The sequence below is a fragment of the Lemur catta genome, chromosome 13, assembly GCF_020740605.2.
Source record: "Lemur catta isolate mLemCat1 chromosome 13, mLemCat1.pri, whole genome shotgun sequence".
Lineage (NCBI taxonomy): Eukaryota > Metazoa > Chordata > Mammalia > Primates > Lemuridae > Lemur > Lemur catta.
The window spans coordinates 41972423-41994809 of NC_059140.1; the positions used below are offsets into that span (position 1 = coordinate 41972423).

Below are 22387 nucleotides of genomic sequence, written 5' to 3' on the forward strand. Positions count from 1 at the left end.
AATCTCGTCACTGTTAGATAAGATTGCCCAGGACAAATATTTCATCCTCAAGGGAGAGCCTGGGTTGGCTCAAGGACCACAACATGATGCTGCTGTAGCTGCCTTTTCACCAACACAAGAAGAAAAAGTCTGGGAATTACAGATGGAATTTGATGTATATGCCCCTACATCACATTCTGGCAGACATTTGGCAAAATATCCTTATTTAAGTTCTTGTTACAGTCTTTTAACCAGTATCACAATTATCAAAATTATTATCATAGTATCACAATTATTTTTGCCTTTTTTGTCCTTGAATATATTGGCTTTGTTTGGAGGACTTCAAAGTAGAGGAAAAATATTAAGTTCTTTTGAGAATAGTGTAGTTGTTTTTTTGTTTGTTTGTTTGTTACTACATATGTGACTATATCAGGGTTGAAGATGTGGATAAAAAAGGAGAAGATTTGAGGGGAAAGAGGCCTGTGTGGATGGCCTTTAAGACCATCTATATATAAGTGATATATTCCTGATTGGGCCCGAGACACAAGTAAGTTGCATAAAGAAGTAGCCCAAATGTCTGCCGTCCCCACTCCTGCCTCACTGCTTTCTCTCTCCCAGACTGCACCTGCGGCCTCATGGGCAGTTCACTACAATCACTGACTCAAGCCTGGTTTTCAGATGGTTCTGTATAATATGCAGGTACCACCCAAAAGCGGACAGTTCAGCACTATAGCCTTTTCCTGGGACATTCTGAAAGGCAGTGGGTGGAACTTCAAGCAATGCACCTGGTTGCTCACTTTACTTAGAAGGAGAAATGGCCAGATGTTTGATTATATATCAAATTATGGGCTTTGGCCAGTGGTTTTGCTGGATGGTTAGGGACTTGGAAGTAGCATGATTGGAACACTGGTGACAAGGAAATTTGTGGAAAAGGTATGTGGCTAGATCTCTCTGAATGGGTAAAAAATGGGAAGACACATGTGTTCCACTCATGCATCTTCAGCTCAGCACATATACTAAAATTGGAACAATACAGAGAAGATTAGCATGGCCCCTGCACAAGGATGACATGCATTTTTTTAAACATTAAAAAAAACCCAGAATGGGCAGTGGAACAAGGTAGTTTTTTTTTGTTTGTTTTTTTGTTGTTGTTTGTTTTTTTTGTTTTTTTTTTTTTGAGACAGAGTCTTGCTCTGTTGCCCAGGTTGGAGTGAGTGCCGTGGCGTCAGCCTAGCTCACAGCAACCTCAAACTCCTGGGCTTAAGTGATCCTACTGCCTCAGCCTCCCAAGTAGCTGGGACTACAGGCATGCGCCACCATGCCCAGCTAATTTTTTCTATATATATTTTTAGCTGGCCAGATCATCTCTTTCTATTTTTAGTAGAGACGGGGTCTCACTCTTGCTCAGGCTGGTCTCGAACTCCTGACCTTGAGCGATCCACCCGCCTCGGCCTCCCAGAGTGCTAGGATTACAGGCGTGAGCCACCGTGCCCGGCCAACAAGGTAGTTATAAATACCAGCTATGTCTACGTGACCAGTTACAAAAATGAAGACTGTAATTATTGTGAGTATTTCCCTTTATTTTGTTATAAATGTGTGTGTGTGTAACAAATATTCTTGTTTTTTTCCCTTTCTTATTCCCTTATGTAACATAAGAAGTATTGACTTTTTGTCATAGTATTTAAATGTTGTTATATTCTACATCATGATATTTAAGCTGTGAAATATCAAGGAAAAGAGTGAACATCTGTTAAGGACTTCACCTCCTTTTCTGGAGAAGGAGTGAGTGCGTTTTCAGTTATATGCAGCGTAGTTGTACCATGTTAGACAGAATTATGATCTTGTTGTTTTATTCAGAGATTATGGTTTTAGGAGATGTGTATGGGAGCTAAATTGACAAGGAGTGGACTTGCAATGGTTAATTTTATGTGTCGACTTGACTGGGCCACAAAGGTCCCAGATAGTTGGTCCAACATTATTCTGGGTGTGTCTGGGTGTGCAAGGATGTTTCTGGATGAGGTTAACATTTGAATCAGTAGATTGAATAAAGCACGTTGCCCTGTTTAATGTGGGTGGCCTTCATCCAATCAGTTGAAAGCCTGACTGGAACAAGAAGGCTGACTCTCCAACAAATAATAAGGACCTACTCATCTCCTTTCTTCCTGATTATCTTTGAACTAGGTTATTGGTCTTCTTCTGCCTTTGGACTTGGACTCAGACTAGAACTTACACCATCGATTCTCCTGGTTCTCAGACCTTCAGACTCAAACTGCACTTATGCCGTTTTCTCTCCTGGGTCTCCAACTTGCCGACTTCAGATCTTGGGACTTCTCAGCTTTCATAAACACATAAGCCAATTCCTTATTATAAATTTCTTCATGTTTATGTATACATGTTCACACACGTGCAAACACACACACACACAGAGTATCCTGTTGGTTCTGTTTTTCTGTAGAAACCAGACTAATGCAACATTATATCTATATTTCAATCAGTAAGAAAGAGAAAATAAAAAGTCAAGGCCATATCCTTATTTTAAAGATACAACTTAAAAATCACATACTTCATTCCTATCATACCCCATGGACCCAAACTAAGCCACAGGGCCACACCTACCTACAAGGGAGGATGGGCAGCTGAACCCTAGGAAACTGTCTTACTAAAGGATGAATGAGAGAGCAGCTAGGAGGACAGTTAGCTGTCTCTGTTTCTTGCCATCTTTGATAATACTCAAGCCTCGAAGAGACATAATTTTAGAAAACTCATTCCATACCCCCAAGGAGTAGTGCATTAGAATTGTTCAAATATCAAATATTTTATGGAAAGGAAAATTGCATCATTAGCAATATGCCCTGGAACAATTCATTTCATCTTTCTGCACTTCAGATTTATTTTCTACAACATGAGGATGGCAAAGCCAATCAAGTTCTCAGGCTTAGATATATGAGACAGTGGAGATGAAAATACTTTGTAGTGACCAAAACATTGTGAGGGATTACTCAGATGCCTTAGAATATGAAAATTTTTTATTTATTAATTTAAAAAAATAAAATAAATAAATTAGAAAGCACTTAAAACTGAATGGTTAAGAAATACTTAATTTGAAAACTTATCAAATACAACTAAAGTAGTACTAGAGGAAAATCTGTAACTTTAAGTGCTTATAATAGAACAGAAGAGCAAAAAATTAAAGGGCAAATTATCCAATACAAGAAATAGTAAAAATAGCAAAAAAAAAAAAAAATCCAAAAAAGTAAAATTAAGGTAATAAATTATTTAATAAATAAATAATAAATTAAGGAATAAGAAAAAAGGAAATAATTAAAAGTTAATAATAAGTAATAAATTAAAAATAATAAAAAATTAATAGAAAGGATTAATAAAGTCAAGCCTGATTCTTTGAAAAAAACATAAAACATTGACAACCTTAGAGATTGATCCTAAAAAAGAGAGAGTGTGAAGAAGCATTGTGAAAAATGGAAGAGGAATATCATGAAAGATGAAACAAGAATTTTTAAAATAGACTAGGAGAAAACATTATGATCAATTTAACTCTAATAGATCCAAAATTTGATTGGCAAGCAGAGGGGTTTGAGATAGTAATTCCCCTTTCAAATGTCCCGTGAGAAGATAGGACGTGGCTTTGGTCATCCAACCAGAGATCTGATGACCACATCATCGGGCTTTTCCTACAAACAAAGTCCAGTGGAATTCCCACAGAGCATGGCTGTGGTCAATGTGTGCCTTTCTGCAGTTGGTAACTTTGTTCTCAAGAGCATATTCCACCCTTCCCTATCTTATCAATGTCATAACTGCCAAAAAGAAAATCAAAGGGAAATATTCCCTTCTCTTAAAAGTGATGGGATTGAGTGTTGAGGTAGCAACATTACAGTGATGGTCATTATCCTACTTATAGCCATAGAGATAGAGATGGAGTTGGAGATAGAAAATTAGTGAGATTTATTTTTGTTCTTTCTGCCCATTTTTTTCTTCTCTTTTTTTTCTGATATGACAAATATACTCTTATGTGAAAATGAATTTATAAATTAATATGATTCCCTTCTAATGGAAATAGTTACAATTACAACTCAGTTTATATCTACTCTTTGCTGGAAAAATAGGTCACTGTTTAAACTGTGTTTATTTCCTTCCAGACAAAGCATTGTGAAGTTGCTTGGTTAACTTTTTATTAGATTAAAAACACATTATCCATTTAAGAAAATACATGACTAAGTCTTTTATAAAAACTTTAATAAACTTTAAACATTGAAAATTGAAGAAAAAAGACAATGGATTTACAGAGAGCCTTTCATTTAATGAACTTATTTTAGAAGTTTATACACATTCATCTTGAGGTGGCAAACATTTAACCTTCTTCCTTTAAGATGAGAGTCTGCCACTTGTAGCCGGGGGATTTCATGGGCAGGAGAGTTTCTAGAGATGTCTGATACAAATAAGATCTGTTTTTAGCTCAGTTTATAGATTAAGGTAAACAGAGCATGGATGCAAGTGAGATAAAGAGGCACGGGGGGCCACAACACAGTTGTGCCTTGGGATACAGTACCATGCAAAGACGTGCTCTGCATTCAAAGCTCAATGCCCAGCTCTGCTTCTTACTAGATGCTTCACCATGGACAAGATACTTAACCTCAATAAATTTCAGTTTCCTCATCTATAAAATAAAGATAATGACTATCTACCAGATAAAACATTAGACGGACCAAAGGACATAGACATGTAAATCTTTTAACATAGTGTATTTATGTTGACCGTTCAATAAACATTGGCCATTATTAATATCATCAGAATCTTCTTGTACTCAGTCTGGGCCTAGCAGATTGTCACATGGTGAGTACCACAGAAATGGCTCACACCAGATTATCTGTGTCTTTCATAATCTAGATGAAATATGTCTGGAGTCATTGACTGTATATAGATGTCCACATGGATATACCTAAACCACCATGCATTCAAACAGCATAATATTCATGATATTCTTCCTCTAAAGACACTTTTCACTAGGGATTTAAATTCTCCTTAGTATAACCTAGTCTGGAAGGTGACAATTTGATTGAGAGGTTGTTATTTGACACCTGTTGTTCCCAACTCAGCATTCTTCTGCTGAGGCTGCCTCCTGGGTCACCATGGTGTAGGGTCAGTTGGGAAAGTCACACAGATAAAAGGACACAGGAAATAAAATGCATCATGTCTAACAACCTTGATGGAGACACAGAACAGAATTGCAAAGAATTCCAGAGTAAAATTTCAGCAAGAGAAAATACAAATGAAGAAATGGAGACAAAGCTAACAAGCAATAGAGATAACTACAGTTCTGGAATCCTTTCCTTCCTCCACTAGAGAAAACACACCAATGCCAGATCACCTTCTTCCCCACCTTCATCACCACCACACACACCTCTCCAGGAAATGGACTGGCCCCAGAACTCCGTGACTGTGGTGGGGGGAGAGGGGGTGCAGTGGCAGTGGGACAGAGAACTCCTCCTAAAGACTGAACATGGGAACTCAACACAGTCCCAACCCTGCTGGGAGGAAGAAATCAGTTGTGCTGGGAGTGAAGAATGATAATACAAATATAAAATACACACCTATAAAAATCAAAATGCCTGAAAGTTTTAAAAGTCTCCAGAATCAGACCTTCCATCTATCTACCAAGAGATAATATTGCCAAAGTAAATCCCTAAACTGCAATTTGAAAAACATGCATTCTCACATATGCTTCTCTAAATTTCCATCTCTCCATTTTCCATCCTTTTTAATTTGTGCTTTCTTAAATATTCCACACCAACCAAAGGAAATCAGTAAGCACTTTGGGTTCAATGTCTGTGCTAAAATGCCTACGGCCAGTCACAGTCTCTGATATCTCAGGGGCATAATGGCCAATCTATTCCTAGATGTATTTAACACATCCACCCACCTGAAAATCAATCAGTTTTGCCACTGAGCAGTGGTGGCTGAGAAGCAGTGTGGTAGAAGAGAGACCACTACTCTTTGCCCTGCCGGGACCCTCATCTAGAGGGCAGTAGGCTAAGTGTCATGACAGAGAAGGTATTAGGTGTGATAGAGGAACAAAGACGGTAGGTAGCACATATACCAGACTAGGGGAGCAACTTGAGGTACCAGGGATGTATCTGAAGAAGTTGATGAAGGAAAAAAAAATTTTGCTGAATCTATCAACCTTGACCTCACAAAGAGTTCCTTTGCTTTCCCTTCCACTCGGTGTTTAGGAATCACTCCCTGATCCCAGAACCTGCCCCAAATATTGCCCTCTGCCTAACACTGTACCATGAAAAATATTTCCCCTCCCTCCCTAAACTTTAGGCTTAAATTAAGAAGTTTCTTAGTCCCTCAAATACTATTGGCATATGTGCCAATATAATTTTATAGATAATTTTCAGATGACTTACTGAAAAATATACTTGTTTATGTATTTATTTCTTTTTTTTTTTTGCTAAAAACTCCATTTTCTCAAACCACACAGGAAGATGAGAAGACGATTGTTGTAGTTAGGCCTCAGAATGTTTTTCTTAGCACAATTTCCTAAATCCCAGGTGTAATGAGAAAAAAATTATCATTAGATTTGGTTTTCTTTGGCCGTTTTACCAAAAGCCTTGTTGTCTTTTCCCCATTTGCAAAGTACACGAGCGGGAAAGGACGGGGAGTGGGGCCGAGTGGCATCTTCCTCTTGACATCTCCGGCACTTATCTGATTTAATGCCTGCCCCAGTCAGCAGCGTGAAGATGGATGACATTCTCTGCCTGACGTTTGTGCATAATTAGGACGGCTATTGCTAATTGTTTTTAGGATCTTCTATATCGGGTTTGTATTTTAATCGGAAGGAAAGGAAAATGTGACTCACCTGAAAAAAAATCAGCAGTCTGTATGTCTCTGATTCACCCCAAATTTTACGCTGCAAATGTTATTGCTAATTTTGTTTCCCAGAATGTGTTCTAACAGTGTGCACAGTTTATACCTAATATCCAGGCCCAGATGAAGATTAGATTGTCATAAACTACATAAATTAATTTTAGAGGGGGCTGAGGGTTGTATTTGACTATAAGGAGTACAACTGGATAGGTTTGGTGTTTCAAAGCGTGTACCCTCCTGGAAAATTCTACCAATGATAAGCCCTTAGCACTACGTTCAGAAACAAAAGATTCAAATTGGGAGACTGCATTATTCAAAATAAATGGGTCTAGACATATACGGGCATATTTTAATTCTAATTCATGGAAAATTTTAAAAATTTAAAGACACACTCATTAGGATGGCTTTAAAAAAAAAAAGGAAACAACTTTTGGCAAGGACATGGAGAAATTGGAACTCTTGTCCATTGTTCATGAGAATGTAAAATGGTGGAAAAGATTGGTAGTTCCTCCAAAAGTTAAACATAGAGTTCCCATATGAGCCAGCAATTCCACTTCTAGATATATACCCCAAAATATTGAAAGCAGGGACTCAAACAGATACTTGTACACCAGTGTTCACAGCACCATTATTCACTATAGCCAAAAGCTAGAAACAACCCAAATGTCCACCAGTAGTTGAATGAATAAGCAAAATATGGTATCTACATACAATGGAATATTATTCAGTCTTAAAAAGGAATGGAATTCTGACACATACTACAACATGGATGAACCTTGAAAACATTATGCTAAATGAAATAACCAGACACAAAAGGACAAATGTTGCATGATTCTACTCATATGAGGTACCTAGAATAGTCAAATCCATAGAGATAAAAAGTAGAATACAGGTTATTAGGTATTGGGGTAAAGGGTAGTGGGGAGCCGTTGTTTAGTGAGTACAGAGTTTCTATTGAAATGATGAAGAAGTTCTGAAACTGGATAGTGGTGGAAGTCGCCCAACACTGTGAATGTACTTAATGCTGTCAAACTGCACACTTAAAAATGGTTAAATTGGTAGATTTAATGTTATATGCATTTAACCACAATAAAAAATAAAAATTAAATGAAAAATTTAAAGAAATGCAATGCAGCTTATTCAAAATAAAGTCAAATGCCACACGCATCACTAATCTCTTCATCTGTTGCGTAGAGAAAGGACCTGAGAAGCAATCAGAACCTCAAGCTGGGTTAGCCTAAGGCTGTGGACTTTGTAAGGCCAAAACAAACTCTCAGAAGCCACAACAGTGACACGTACAAAAGAAAAATTTTTTTGATTGACTAAATATTTCACTTTCCAGCCAACTGTTGTCTTAAATGTACAGCCTAAAAATTGAGATATTTATGCTCTTACTCTGAGAGCATACTCTGTGGTTTTCCCCCACAATGATTCCGTTATTATAATTGATTTATTAAACTACTTTATTTTCATCACACATAGGTACAAATACAACTTCCTAAATCAATACACAAACATATTTTGCAGGAAATTATTAGATCACACAGCCATACTTACTACCTACACAGTCGTGGATCTACCTCCCTAGAGCCTTAGCTTCCTAATCTGTAAAATGGGAATTAATAAGCTGACATCACAGAGTCTACTGAAGAATGAAATAATGTTCAAGTACTACCTCTGGCACAATATAAGGATCCAAATATTTTTTTATTATATGAATGAGTGAATATCAATGAAGCAACCGGGAGAAAATAGGGAAAGAGGAATATTAGAACTTTCTTCAGGCCACCATATTCAACATGTCATCAACACACCATTTCATCTGATCTGTGGAAGCTTTTGTGCAAAATGGGTGTGGAGATTTACAAGATTAGGCCTGAAAGTAACCGATGCACTCCGACATACTACATGTTGTACTAATTCTAAAATAATCAAAGCAAAAATAAACAAAATGACACCCGTAAAATACACAGACAAGATGATACAGGAAAAACCACATATAATTGGATAATAACTGCCATAACTGCGAATAGCATGCAATTGTGAATGGCAAAACATTTATTTGCTATGGTTCTTTTTTTTTTTTTTTTTTGTCCCTTTCATGGAAAAAAAGAAAGTTTGTTTTTCTTCAAAATAAAAACACTGGGTTTGTGGGTTTGAATTGATTTTTTTTTACTCATTGTAAAAAGGTCAAAGTGAGTATCAACCCAAGTATGAAACGATAATAGTTTCCGGCAAGGGAAATTTGATTGTTAAACAAAAGAAAAAAAAGAGACCACCTTGTATCACTGAAGACAAAACAAACAAACAAAAAATATTACATGTTTCCAACTTGTACGTCATAAGGAATTTTGATCATTTTGGCATTAGTGTTGGAGGAAACGTTGTGTGAATGTTTGTTTTCCTGACGCTTTAAAAGTTATTTCTTTTATCCAAATAAGAAAGGAACATACCACCTCTGACAAAAATTTTAAATAGAAAGGTAAACGATCCATTGGATTGTTTTACAGTAACTTGACCAAACTCTGTTGGTTTTCTAATTCAAACAACATGAAAATTAAGGTTGCATAATGGTAATGACAACATAAGCAGTGCCAAAGAGACAATATTTTGCTGGGATCCATGGCAATGTCACAGTCGTCACACGTATGGAACAAGCCTCCAGAACATTAGGTCATATTTACCTCATCAGGTATGAATTTTTTCAGGAAGGATAGCTACTGATCATTATAGACCAGGAGTTAATGAATTTATTTTAAACTCACTTCTCACTCTTCTAAATAATAAATCTAGTCTGGACCTCCAAATTACATTTTCTCCAGAATCTGTGTGTGGTTATTTCAATATATTTGCAGTGATAGATCATGTCAGTTACTCTGAAGTGATGAAACAGCTTCATTTTCTCTGTATAAATGTCATCTACCTTAGATTAGACTCTGCAGAGGAACTAAATGTTTCGTGTTTAATTTCCACTTCTTAATAAAATCAACTCACTCATATCTGCTCCAGATAAATATTAAAAGATATTATCTACTTAGATCAGAAAAGCACACACACCAACAGGCTCAACAATGTTATTTAGATGGCTAAAATTAATTCTGTTAACCTATCTAAAAATAAACATAGATTTCTGTTTTTTAGGTGTTAGCTTTTAAGAGAAAATTTTTTTCCTTAAAGAAAGTTAGTTTCTTGGCCCGGTGCGGTGGCTCATGCCTGTAATCCTAGCACTCTGGAAGGCTGAGGCGGGTGGATCATTTGAGCCTAAGAGTTCGAGACCAGCCTGAGCAAGAGCAAGACTCCCGTCTCTACCAAAAATAGAAAGAAATTAGCTGGACAACTAAAAATATATAGAAAAAATTAGCTGGGCATGGTGGTGCATGCCTATAGTCCCAGCTACTCGGGAGACAGAGGCAGAAGGATTGCTTGAGCCCAGGAGTTTGAGGTTGCTGTGAGCTAGGCTGACGCCACGGCACTCACTCTAGCCTGGGCAACAGAGTGAGACTCTGTCTCAAAGAAAAAAAAAAAAAAGTAAAGTTAGTTTCTCTTTTAAGTTAGTTGTTTTAAAAGAAAATGAAAGATACATTCAGGATTTTTGTATATATAAGTCTTTGTCATTAAATACAAGAAGATAAGATGTGAGAAGAAAAATACTTGCAATACAATTATATTGTCAAGGAAATACCTATAGAGGAATAGATTCAGCTAATTGTGGAGTTCAGAAAGGGAAGCACTCACATTCTCAGAGAGTGATGCTCCTCTAATTGGGACACATGCTATAAACCTTTCTCATTCACTAAGTTTCTTAACAGAGATAGTTCTACACACTGGCCTCAAGTTAAGTCAGAGGATGAACTGTAATAGTGATAATAGCTTGCATTTACACAACTACTTTTTCTACAGTAGAAAATCAAAATTATTCCATTTATTTGGGCGTGAAGGGATGGTAGCACTTAATAATGAGGGAAGAGATAATTTCTTAACAAGCACAAAAATTTTGAAGATATTTTTATTCAAGTGATGGAAATCAGTAGTATTTTACCTCTTTTTAAAACTGAAAGAGAGAAACAAATTGATATAACAGTGGAAGGTATTTTATTTTTTGAAAGACGGAGTGGTCTAGTGGAAGGCTTTGTAATGGGAGGCCCTTAAGGCATGAAGTGGGGATGGTCTCCTCTTCCGTCTAGCCAAGAAGATAGAATCTACCTAGTTAGAATAGTGGTTCTCAGCCAGAACATTTGGGAATATCTGGAGGCCTTTTTGATTGTCACCACTGTGGGTGGCTGCAGGCAGGGGAGGTCTTCCGGTATCTAATCGGTAGAAGAGGCCAGAGATGCGACTACTAAATACGCTACAATGCACAAGACACACACACCCCCAACAAGAAAAATCATCCAGCCCAAAATCTCAATAGTGCTGAGGTTGAGAAATTTTTAATTAGAGTGACGTAGGACAGGGGAGATAAACTTTTTCTGTAAAAAATCAGATAATAAATATTTTAGGCTTTGCTGCCATTAGTCTCTGTCGCAACTACTCACCTCTGCCTTTGTCACAGGAAAGCAGCCATAGGCAGTAACAAGTGGGCACAGCCATGGTCCAGTAACATTTCATTTACAAAAACAGTTGGAAGGACCCATTTGGCCCCCCAGCCTTGGTTTGTTTTCTCCTGATAGAGGTCATTTCTGCCCTTAGAGTTTCCTCTACTTCTTATTTCTGGAATTGGGAAGAATTCCAATTCTTATGATGACTCTTCAATAGAAGTCTAACTTTAGGAGTCACATCCAAGATGAGACAAAATATGTTCTAGCAGGCAAATGGAATCTATAGAAGGACACACGAAATTTTTTAAAACTTACTTTCTATTTTGAAAGGAAATACTTTTTTCACTGAGATTTCATTAAACAGATTTAAAGATTTGACAAGCTGGTCCAAAACATAAAGAATAAAAGAGACAAATGAATAAACCAGGGTAGATACACATATTGGTTCTCTAAACCAGAGATTCTTATTCTATAAGTCATGGTGTCATGAAGAATCAACAAATAGATTAAAGGAGGTTAGACACTTGCTGGAATTGTATGTAAAATGTTGTGGGTGTATATTTATATGTGCATTCTCATGACATTCTTGAACTCCTAAAAATTTATGATTCACTGCTAAATCACACAAGGTAATTCAGAGTGAATGTTTCAAGAGCAAACTACTTCTTTGAGGCTGTCAGCATAATTAAAAAGTACTGCACGATAGCAGATTCGGTCCCATGTCTTCAGCAGATTGAACTAATTGTCTCAGATTAATTACCACATCATCTGAACGACGACGTGAAACCTGGCCTCCCATTCATGTCACACTCAATTTGATCACACAGCATAGGAACATGTCTGAATCTTAAGTCTCAGTACCTGCTTAGTATTTATTCCTTTTAGTGCCTAGTTCCAAAAGCCATCTAGGCGGCTTGCAAAGATAAGTACACATAGTGACAGGATGTAAATTTTTTAAAGTTATGGGAGATAGAGGCAAAAAGAAAACACACAGACATTAAATGGAGCCATTAACAGCAATCTTTCTACTATGAAGTCCTTCACACACTGTATCAGACGTGTCATTCGATTTCTTGATGCTTTTATTTCCCAGTCTTTAGAACTGAAATAGATGATTTCTGCATGACATTTTCTTTATACTCAGGATTTATCAGTGTGTAGTAATCAGTCAACAAACATTTACTAAATCTCCATTGTGAACCTAGCATTTTATTAGTGGTACAGTGAGTCAGAAGTAAGAGTTTCGCCTACTGAATCATTCACCTTATTTCCTGTATTAAGTGTGCCTTTTGGGAGGTTCTTCTGTCATCTGGCCCCACAGTAATCGGCTTATGAAATCAGACTTAACTTATAGCCTCACTGAAGAAAGTTCATATGAGACCCTTCAGAATGAGAAAGCAAAGAATGGGCGAAAGTTATAAATGGGAGAAAGAATGAGAGAAACAATGAGTACTTTGATGAGGAAAAAGCAATGACATGCAAACACTGTTTCTTTTAGACATCACAGAACACTAGATTTGGAAAATATTAAGAGAAAGAGATCTAAAGTAGGAGAGAAATTCTGCAAGTCTTCCACGCAGGTCACTGGAGTTGCCAACATGGGGAAGAATAAATGATAACCTTTTTCTAGGGGAAAGGGTGTGAGGGATGTCAGGTGACAAGAAAGAGTAAAGAATTTCTCTTTTAAGACTTACTACTGTCAAGACTGAGCAGTACTGATCATGCCAAAACTCATTCTTCAAATACCCTGTAGGTCTTCCTAAAGGTACTCTATTGGGTTTAAAGCTTTAATTTGCTTGGTTGGGGAGTTCCTCCACCCACACCATACTAAGTCAGAACCTGAATGTTCTACTTTTCTTCTTTTTGCTTCCACTGCATAAGGTTCGACTGCTGAATCATCGTGATGCTCATGGAGGATATAGACGTTCTTTAAATTATGGAACGTAGCTACATCTTGCTGCTGTACAGCAGGAAAGTAGAACTGCTCCAAGCAATGAGCACTTAGTCTCTATTTTTATGGCTGTTACCATGTAGTCACAAACAAAAATTGATGATGAAAGAATTAAGTTAATCTATCTCGTGCAATATCATTAGTCACTTCCTAGGTTCTGGAGCTCCCTAAAGCAAGGGGAGAATAGAATTTCAAAATATTACATTGCTAGTCAGTTTTGTAGATATCAAGTTGGTACAGGCACATAAATCAGAATCTATTCAAAGTAAGGAGCAGATGTTTGAATTACTCCAACAAAGTCAAATCATCTTCTCTCTTACATGCTACAAATCCACAGCCTTTTCATAAGTATGAAAGCTGTAAAAAAAAAAAAAAAAAAAGATTGGGATTCAACATCTAGATAATTTATATTCCCTTTGAGTTCTTAGCACCAAAGTGGTGGGACCTGAGGATATTGTACTATCTGCACAGCCATGGCCACTGCTGGCGAGCAGTCCCCTCTTCATATGGAGGCAGAAGGAGGCAGAAATCAATGCCACTGAATTTTTAAAATAATGATAATAATCTTTCTTTTTGGCATTTTATTCTAAGTTATCCCTTCAACCAAAATTAAGATCATGGTGCAGAGAAAAAAATTAAAGAAGTGGAAGAATCTGGAGGGAGGCCACAGAAGAAACCCTCATTTGAGATTATTTTTCAATAGACTATATTCTTTTTAGTTTTACGCTCTGCCTCCTTACAAGAGGTGGCTTGTAGACTCTCACACGGTTCAATCACATTTAGACACATGATTGTAAGATTATGCTGAGTCCTGCTAAAAGATATAAAATGAATAAAACTGATGCTATTGCTAAAGAGTTGTTTCCTAATACTCCTTCCAGCTTAAATGCTTATCTGTTCTGTACACGCCCTATAATGAGAGATAATAGACAGCAGAGCCTGAGTTTCTCATTTTTACATGGACAACTCCCAATGCAGTTTGTATACAGCAGAGCTTTAATAGTGAATAATAATAAACTTGGGTTTTCCTACCATGCAGTCTGCAAGTACATGTCACCCAAGCAACACATCAATGGTGCTCTCTTATTTTGAGTTACTTTTGTACTTAAGGAAATTATCACCCTTGTATGGAATACAAGATGAAGACTTCTTATACTGAGTCACCATAAAAAGATCTTAATGAGAAATTTCCAGCATCACAAAACAACAATAATGTAAAATGTCCTAACTGCTGTGCTCTAGTAAAATAATACTCCAGTTAAATCTCAAGCGTAAATTAATATATAGCAATGCAGTACTAAAAACTTAACAAAGATATTTTAGAAACTAACTTGAATAATTATCTCAGGATATTACCAGAATAATAATCAATGAATTTTGAGCAGAACAGATTTTCTGCTATTTCAAAAATTATTGTTTTAGTGAAACTTAAAATTATGAAGGGAAAAAATCATATTTTTGTACTTATAACAAGAAAAGAATATGACTATGAAAATATTGTTTAAAAATGTAAGAAAATTACAAAGTATCAAGGTACTTATCAATTGTAATTGCTTCATAATATAAACATTATCTCTCCACTAACTGTATGCATCATGACAGTTAGAATTCTTTTTTAAATTTTTATATCTCTAGTGCCAGCTCAATTTCACATATTACATATACCTCTTCAGAAATTGTTTAATGAACAAAGTAATGAATGAATGAATGATTTGAGGGTCAACCAAAATAATACCCTGTATGTAGGAAAATGCTGCAGTAGCCATAGAATATGCACTTTGACATTCCCTTTAAGCTCAGGTATGACACTGACTTAGATTCATCAACACTGTCCTATCAAAGTCTTTCTTATCAAACTGCCCAGGTAGGAGTGGGATGCAATTGGTGGCCAAAGCTACCCGGTGTCCTACAAACTTTGTCCGCCCTGAAGCTTTGGGGAGTTTGGCTTTAGGCTTTGTTCAGGCAAGTCTGGAGTTGGTCTTACTCTAGGTGTTGTCTTTTCCGGGTGTTAACTAAGTGTTGGGATCCCTCCTCTCTGTCAGGGCTGGAACTTCCATATCTTTCTGTGTGCCCTTCCCTGAGCGTGCTTACCCTTTGTTTATTCTGCTCTCCATCCTACAATATTAATAGCTACTCTCTAGTAAGTTTCAGATGGTCTCGCCCTGCACATGAATAGGCCGGTCCTCAGCGGTAGACTCATGAATGACGTCAACATGGACTTCAGGGCCCTCTTACTAGAAATCTCTCTCATTTCCCTCTCATTTCTGATGCCCTGACTCACCGATTCCACTATCCCAAACTCTGATCTCTACCTCCTCAGCTCAGTAGAATCACCATGCTCAGCTCAGACTCCAGCTCTCTGTGCCGTGGTAAGGAAATCATCCCCAGGCAGAGTGTGAGGGTGGTTGTGGGATGCATCTCATAAGTTTTCTTCCCTACGATCTAGCTGCCTAAAAACAATTACCTCATTTACGTCATTCAATTTTATAGTAGCTTATAGTGGAAAGGCTAGGTCAGTACCAGATACTTCATCAGGGCTAGAAATAGCATTGAATTTAAAAGCATGGAAGGGGATAGGACAGGATAGGATAGAATAGGACAGGATAGGATAGGATAGGATAGGATAGGATAGGATAGGATGATAGGATATATAGCAGCATGTCTCTAATAAAGGTAAATCCTGTTTTGTGAAAGTTTCATATATCAATATGTGTACTTGATATCAAAGTAAAACATATTTCTATGCTTTACAGTAAAAAAAAGCTTAAAAGTCATTGAAACAGATCAAAACACATGTCTTAATTTTTTAAATATAGGGTTGAATTCATCTCAGACACAGTGTCAACTCAAGATGGTTTTTCAAGATTAATATTTTAAAAATCTAATATGTATCCATCCTCTCACCAGCAATATTACAAAATACTTTAGATAATTTGACTTATTTTAAGTGTAAAAGAAAGAATTTTTATATAGAAGAAACCCATCAATCTTCTTTTAATGTCTTTTGATGATTCTCCATAGTCTACACTAGTGCCTCTGACATTTCATACATGTATGAATCACCCAGGGATCTCGTTGAAACACAGATTCTGATGCAGTAAGTCCAGGCTGGAGCTTGAGGTTCTGCATTGCTAACAAGCTTCTAGGTGATGCCAATGCTGCTGGTCCACAGGTGTTGGTTAGAGTGTTAGAGTATTGAGGGCAGCAAACTTATTAATAACACAGAGAGCCAAATAGTAAATAGCAAAGAGCCCGACAGTCTCCGACACTTCTTCTTCTCTTCTCTCTTCCTCTCTCAAGAAATCTTTGTGAAATGTAAAAACCTTTCTTAGCTCATTGGTCTTACAAAATAGGGTACCAGTCTACAGGTTGTACTCGCTCACATCTGCTCTACAGCAGCCCTGGCCAGTAGAAATACAAGGCAAGTCACACGTGTAATTTGAAATTTGCAAGTAGCTACATTTAAAAAAACTTTTTTAAAGACACAAGTGCAATTAATTTCACTGATATGGTTTATTTAAAACATCCAAAATATTATTTTTCAACACATAATAAATAAATAAAAATTATTAGATATTTTACTTTTTTTATATTGGTCTTTGAAAATCAATGTGTATTTTATCCTTACATCATATTTTAATTTGGACTAACTACATTTCCAATACTCAATAGCCATGTTGCTAGTGGCCACTCTAATGGACATTGTAGATCTAGAAGAAAAAGTTTCTTTGGCACATGTTGCCCTTTGTGATCTGCCTCTCTCACCTGCCCAGCTCCATGTCCTACCTCTCCCTCAAATACACTTGACATTCTAGTCACACTGTACTAGTTCCATTTCTTGAATGTGTTGTTCTGTCTACTTGGAATGTTCTCATCTCACCTATCCCCTACCTAAAAATTTTACTCACCCTTTCCCTAAACTGTTGCAATTACAATAAGATCAAATGCATTCAGAAGACACTAGAAACTTACTCAAAAAATTGTATAATGTTACAAAAATGATAGCTGATGTTACTATTTCATATTCCTAGTTTTAAAATAAAGTATTGAGAAATTGGTAGGTTAATTATTATCTCTTCTAAAATAATATTAAGGTATTACTATAACATTAATATGTGTTCTAGATGGAAGGAAGAAATTTTTTCCCAAAGCATTTAAAATGTATTTATTTATTACCATGACCTCTATAAATAAGTTTGATGTCATTGTTTCTGTTTAACAATCATGAAAGCTAAGAGTTGCAGGAGGTTAAATGACCTTGCAATGGGCTCAATAACCATATTGAAGATTTTATTTTTTCAGAAGGTCTTTGAAAATAGATAATTCTTAGCTGCCTGGGATAACAAAAGTGTAGTTACTTAGAAGTTGGAGATCAGTCAAGATGACTTCTGAAGTGAGAAGAGTGGTATATTCTACAGAGTTTAGTAGAAAGACCCTTATATCCTGATTTTAATTCCAACTCTTGTCCCTGAGAGTGTAAGAAAGTTACCAATTTCTAAGACCTCAGTTTCATCACTGTACAGAGGGCCATAACAATAATACTGACCTCTCAGGTCAGATCTCTCACACCATAGGAATGACCATATATGTTATATTAAATTTATATTATATGTAAATTTCCTTCTAAGATTTTGTTTCTATGACCTGAGCACATTTTTAACAAAGTCAGATCTTCATACAACAATCCTACTTCAGAGGTTCAGCTAGACCATGGGTTGTTCCCAGAAAAGTCAACGGAAGTACACTGTGAATCAAAGGAGGTACATTGTGATTTGGGAACGATTCCAATCCTATGAACTTTGGCTGTTATCAGTGGTGCTTACCCCTGGCTGCACATCAGCATTTCCAGGGTGCTTTCAAAGGTGTCAATGCCTAACCAATACTATTGCAATCTCCAGGGGTGTGGGGTAGGCATAGGTAATTTTTCAAAGTTCCCTCACCCTCTTCCAGGTGATTCTAGGGTACAGTCAGGCACAGAACTAGAACTAAGAGGTCCATTAACCTCAGGTTCTTTATTTGCAAAATAAGACTAATTCTTTGCTAATGGATTGTTGTAAGGATTAAAGGAGACAATATATTGTATAAGCACCTGGACTATTTGAGAAATTTGATAAGAATTCTTTCTTCTCCTCAGGCTCCTCCAATTCATTCCTTTACTTTCTAATTGGTTGGATACTAGAGCTGTTTTCCTCTCAAATAGTATTTTTCCAGTAGGTTGGCTTGTTTGTTACTTTTAGTTGAAACTGACCAGAGTGTTTGGCAGTGATTCAAATTCAACCTACAAAGGGAATACCAGGCATTTCCCACCTGCAACATCAGTCTGGGAGCCTCTGGGAGCTGGGATTGGCTATTAAAAAAAGCCTTTCCCTCCACTCTAGCTGGGTAACCCCTAATAAATAACCCCCAGAAAGATTTCCCTTCTCCCTTAAAAATATTGTAACTTTTATTGATTTATTATGCATTATTCCTTCATCAGAATCTCCTGGGATATCTTTAAAATGCAGATTCCTGGGCCTCACCCTCAACCGACTAAATCAGAATCTCTGTTGTGAGCCTTGCAACTGCCTTTTAACAAGCTTCTCCGGTGATCCTCATGCATGCTAATATTTGAGAAAAGTTGGCTTGGAGGAGAGGGATTAGTATAGACACAGCCATGAAATTGCAAAGGTTAATTTCCTACCTACTACAATTTACTCAGAGACCAGAGAGGAAGGTAAAGCTATTGAAGTTGGGTTTTTTGTTGTTATATTTTTTGTGTGTGTGTTTAACATCTAAATAGCTCTCTGGTCTGTAAAGTATTTTCTTCTTAACTTTGAAAATTTTTGTTTGCTCTCACAGTGTCTTAGAGCTGGAAGGGTTCTTAAATATCACCTAATTTGATCCTTTGTTTTATAAGAAAGAAAGGCTGTAACTTTCCGGAAGTCACTAATCTGGTGGCATCATATACCTTACGGTAAATAGCTGCCAACTCTTCTTTTAAAAGGTAAACATGCTAGCACTGGTGGCTCTATGAGGATATTGCCCTATGCTGGCCAGAATTCATGCATACAGAGCTTTGCCCCTTCCCCAACCCACCCCCTATGAAAGACTATTTATTTTCCCCTTCTCCAAAATTTGGGAACATATCCCAGTTCAGAAATTAGGGGGATGGTCACTGGTCGAGGAAAGCTTCCCACAGAGAGCAGATTTTTAAATATGAAACTGAACAAAAAAGAGATTTCTACACTGGCAATAACAGATTTGGAAATGATTTACTTTTAAACACAGGAGACTGTTAGGGCAAAAGTGCCTTGCATAAAGGTAAATGATTGTCAGAGCCATGGGGCTCCAAGTCATAGTCCTACGCTGGCAATACATGGTCCCAGCTAACTGACTCCCAGATGGGAGCAGAAAGTCAGCATGGAACATTATCTGTTTGCAAATTCAGAGGAACCAATTCAATGAGCAAAGGAAACCAAGAACACTGGTATCATTAGAATAATCCCTTTTACAGTCATAGCTTTGGAATTTGTAAATGTACATCTACAGATACGGTGAAGCATTATACTTGTTTACTTCACTTGGCTTCCTACTATTACTGCTTTCATTTTTATTATGAAGTGCTTTTACGTTTCTGAAGCCTGATTCATTAAGTAATTGCCATTCTCCTATCTGGGTCATTGGTCATATTTATTGCAAAAGAAAAATACAAATCATTATTCAAGAGCAAATTCCACATATTTTCCACGTCCTAAACTTTTCAACCTCTCTTATTTTGTGCAGGGCTGATTCGTTCCAAGGAATAGCACATTCCCCAGAGGTAATCAGACTGAAGCAGGAGAGGAACAGGGTTGGTCCTCATCAGAGAGGTGCACAGTGTTTTTGCCATTTGCTGTCCTTGGTGTTAGGCTGTGTTTCCTAAACATCATCAAGAGGTTTTAAAAATAAACCTGTGGTTGAATTGGTTAAAAACACCTTAACTCCTAAAGCGTCGGGAGAATGCACACAACACCCCACACTCTTTCCTTTCCTCTTCTTCATGGAATAAGCAGGTCATTGTTTTTGACTATTCATTTTGCCGTGGAAGAAAACATAAATAAAACATGGCAGAGTGAATGGATCACGTCATTAACTTAAACTGCCCCGTGCTTGAGAAGAATATACAGTTTACAAAGTAATGAGGTGCCCGGAGTTTGTGCGTGCAAAGTGTTCCTGTTTATAAATAATGTATACAACATTTCTCCTTGTCTCTCTCTCTTTTGTTTTTTCATTCTATTCTTTTTTCCACTACAGTCACGGTGGAGTCTAGATTACCTTTTTGTAATTGTGTTTCCTGAATTGCTAAGTAAGCTATTTTTAAAAACTCATGCAAAATAAACAATTCAAGAGTCTTAAAAGCCAAGGGCCATTTGATATCCCTAAATGAATGGGAAAAAAGGATCCTTTCACTTTCTAAAATGACCTTTTCCTAAAAAATTAGTGGACTCAATGAGGGAAGGAGGGAGGGAAGGAAAAACCAGTGTTTACCAAGGGCTCACTGCCAGATGTCGTGTTAGCTGCTTTACGTACAGATCTCATTTTTCCTCACAACAGCCTTATAAAGTCAAAATTATTATCCCCACTTAACAGATAACGAACAAAGACTTGGAGAAGTTAAATGACTTACTGAGATTATAAAATAATAAATGGAGAGGATGGATTCAAATACAGACTGGCCTACCTGACTCAAGAGGCAAGGTGTTCTTTGCATACTCTTCACAGACTAATACTTTCTTGTTTGCAAAGATATACTAGGTTGGTTTTTTGTTTGTTGCCTGTTTTGGTTTATTTGATTAAATTCTGTGTTATCTGCTGATCATCACCTAAGAGCACATTTCGGAATAACATTAATCAGGTGTCGGCCAGATGTGGGGGGGAGGGGATGGGTGTATACATATATAATGAGTGCGATGCACATTGCCTAGGGGATGGACACACTTGAAGCTCTGATTGGGTGGGGGGAGGCAGGGTAAGGGCAATACACGTAACCTAAACTTTTGTACCCCCATAATATGCTGAAATAAAATTTAAAAAATTCTGTGTTTTCTGATTTGCCGTCAGTAGAGAGAATTAGAATCTTGGAACTGTAGTGCCCTCAAGCCCGGTAACATCTCTTCTGGGTCCACCTAAAATTTAGTTACCTACTGAGTTATCGGTAACCTATTGAGCCCAACTGCTGCAATTTGTGTAGCAGAAAACAAAGCAATTCCAACTAAGACACATACATGGCCAAGGACACATTTGAACATCTATTAACAAAAAGGGTGTGGGCTGAGGTCACAAGAGAAGGTGCAGAATGGTGCTGCCTGGATTCCTCTTGAAAGGTACCATAGTCCCTTTGTATACCCAGAAACTCACTCCCATGCAAACACTTGGTTGCACATTGGCTATTTCCTGACACTTGGTACTGCTCAAAAGCTGATAACACTGGAAACCAGTATCTCCCATCCTGAACTACAGGAGCCTCACTGAATCACAGGCCACAAGAGGACACATGAGAGAGATTCCAGGTGAGAAAGAGGAAATCTTCAGACACAGGCCACTCTTGCTTTTTGCCTTAACCATGTCATAAAAGAACAGAACAATGGAAAGATATGTCCTTCCACGCCATTGTAGTTTCTCTGAATCCTTCCAGTGTTCAGAACAAATGCAGTGAAAAACATATAAACTCTGGAATCAGACTGACCCAGTTTTGTCTCACCAATAAACAACGCACGAATTAAATAAGCCTCTCTGAGTCTCTGTGACCTCATTTGTAGAGCAGGGATAACAATACCAACCTTACCACATTGTTTTGGGGATTAGAGATAAAGGAAGTGAAACACCTAGAAGATACTCAAGCAAGAACCCTGCTATCATCAGTTGGTTATTAAGCCCTAAGACGTACCCAGGCCTAAAATCTTAGGTTTTGACATGGTCTTGGAGGTTTATTCTAACAGCTTTCCCAATGTACAAATATCTTCTCTAACATCCTTGATAGATATAGTTTGAATACTTTCTGCTTTGAGAGACAGTC

General features: G+C 37.2%; 1 non-coding gene across 1 annotated transcript; it reads left to right on the plus strand.

The window, feature by feature from the left end:
• The first annotated feature begins 970 nt into the window (after nucleotides 1-970).
• LOC123649538 lies at nucleotides 971-1079 on the plus strand. Its single transcript, XR_006739046.1, has one exon. It is a non-coding gene; the product is annotated as a U6 spliceosomal RNA (small nuclear RNA).
• The last annotated feature ends 21308 nt before the right edge of the window (nucleotides 1080-22387 follow it).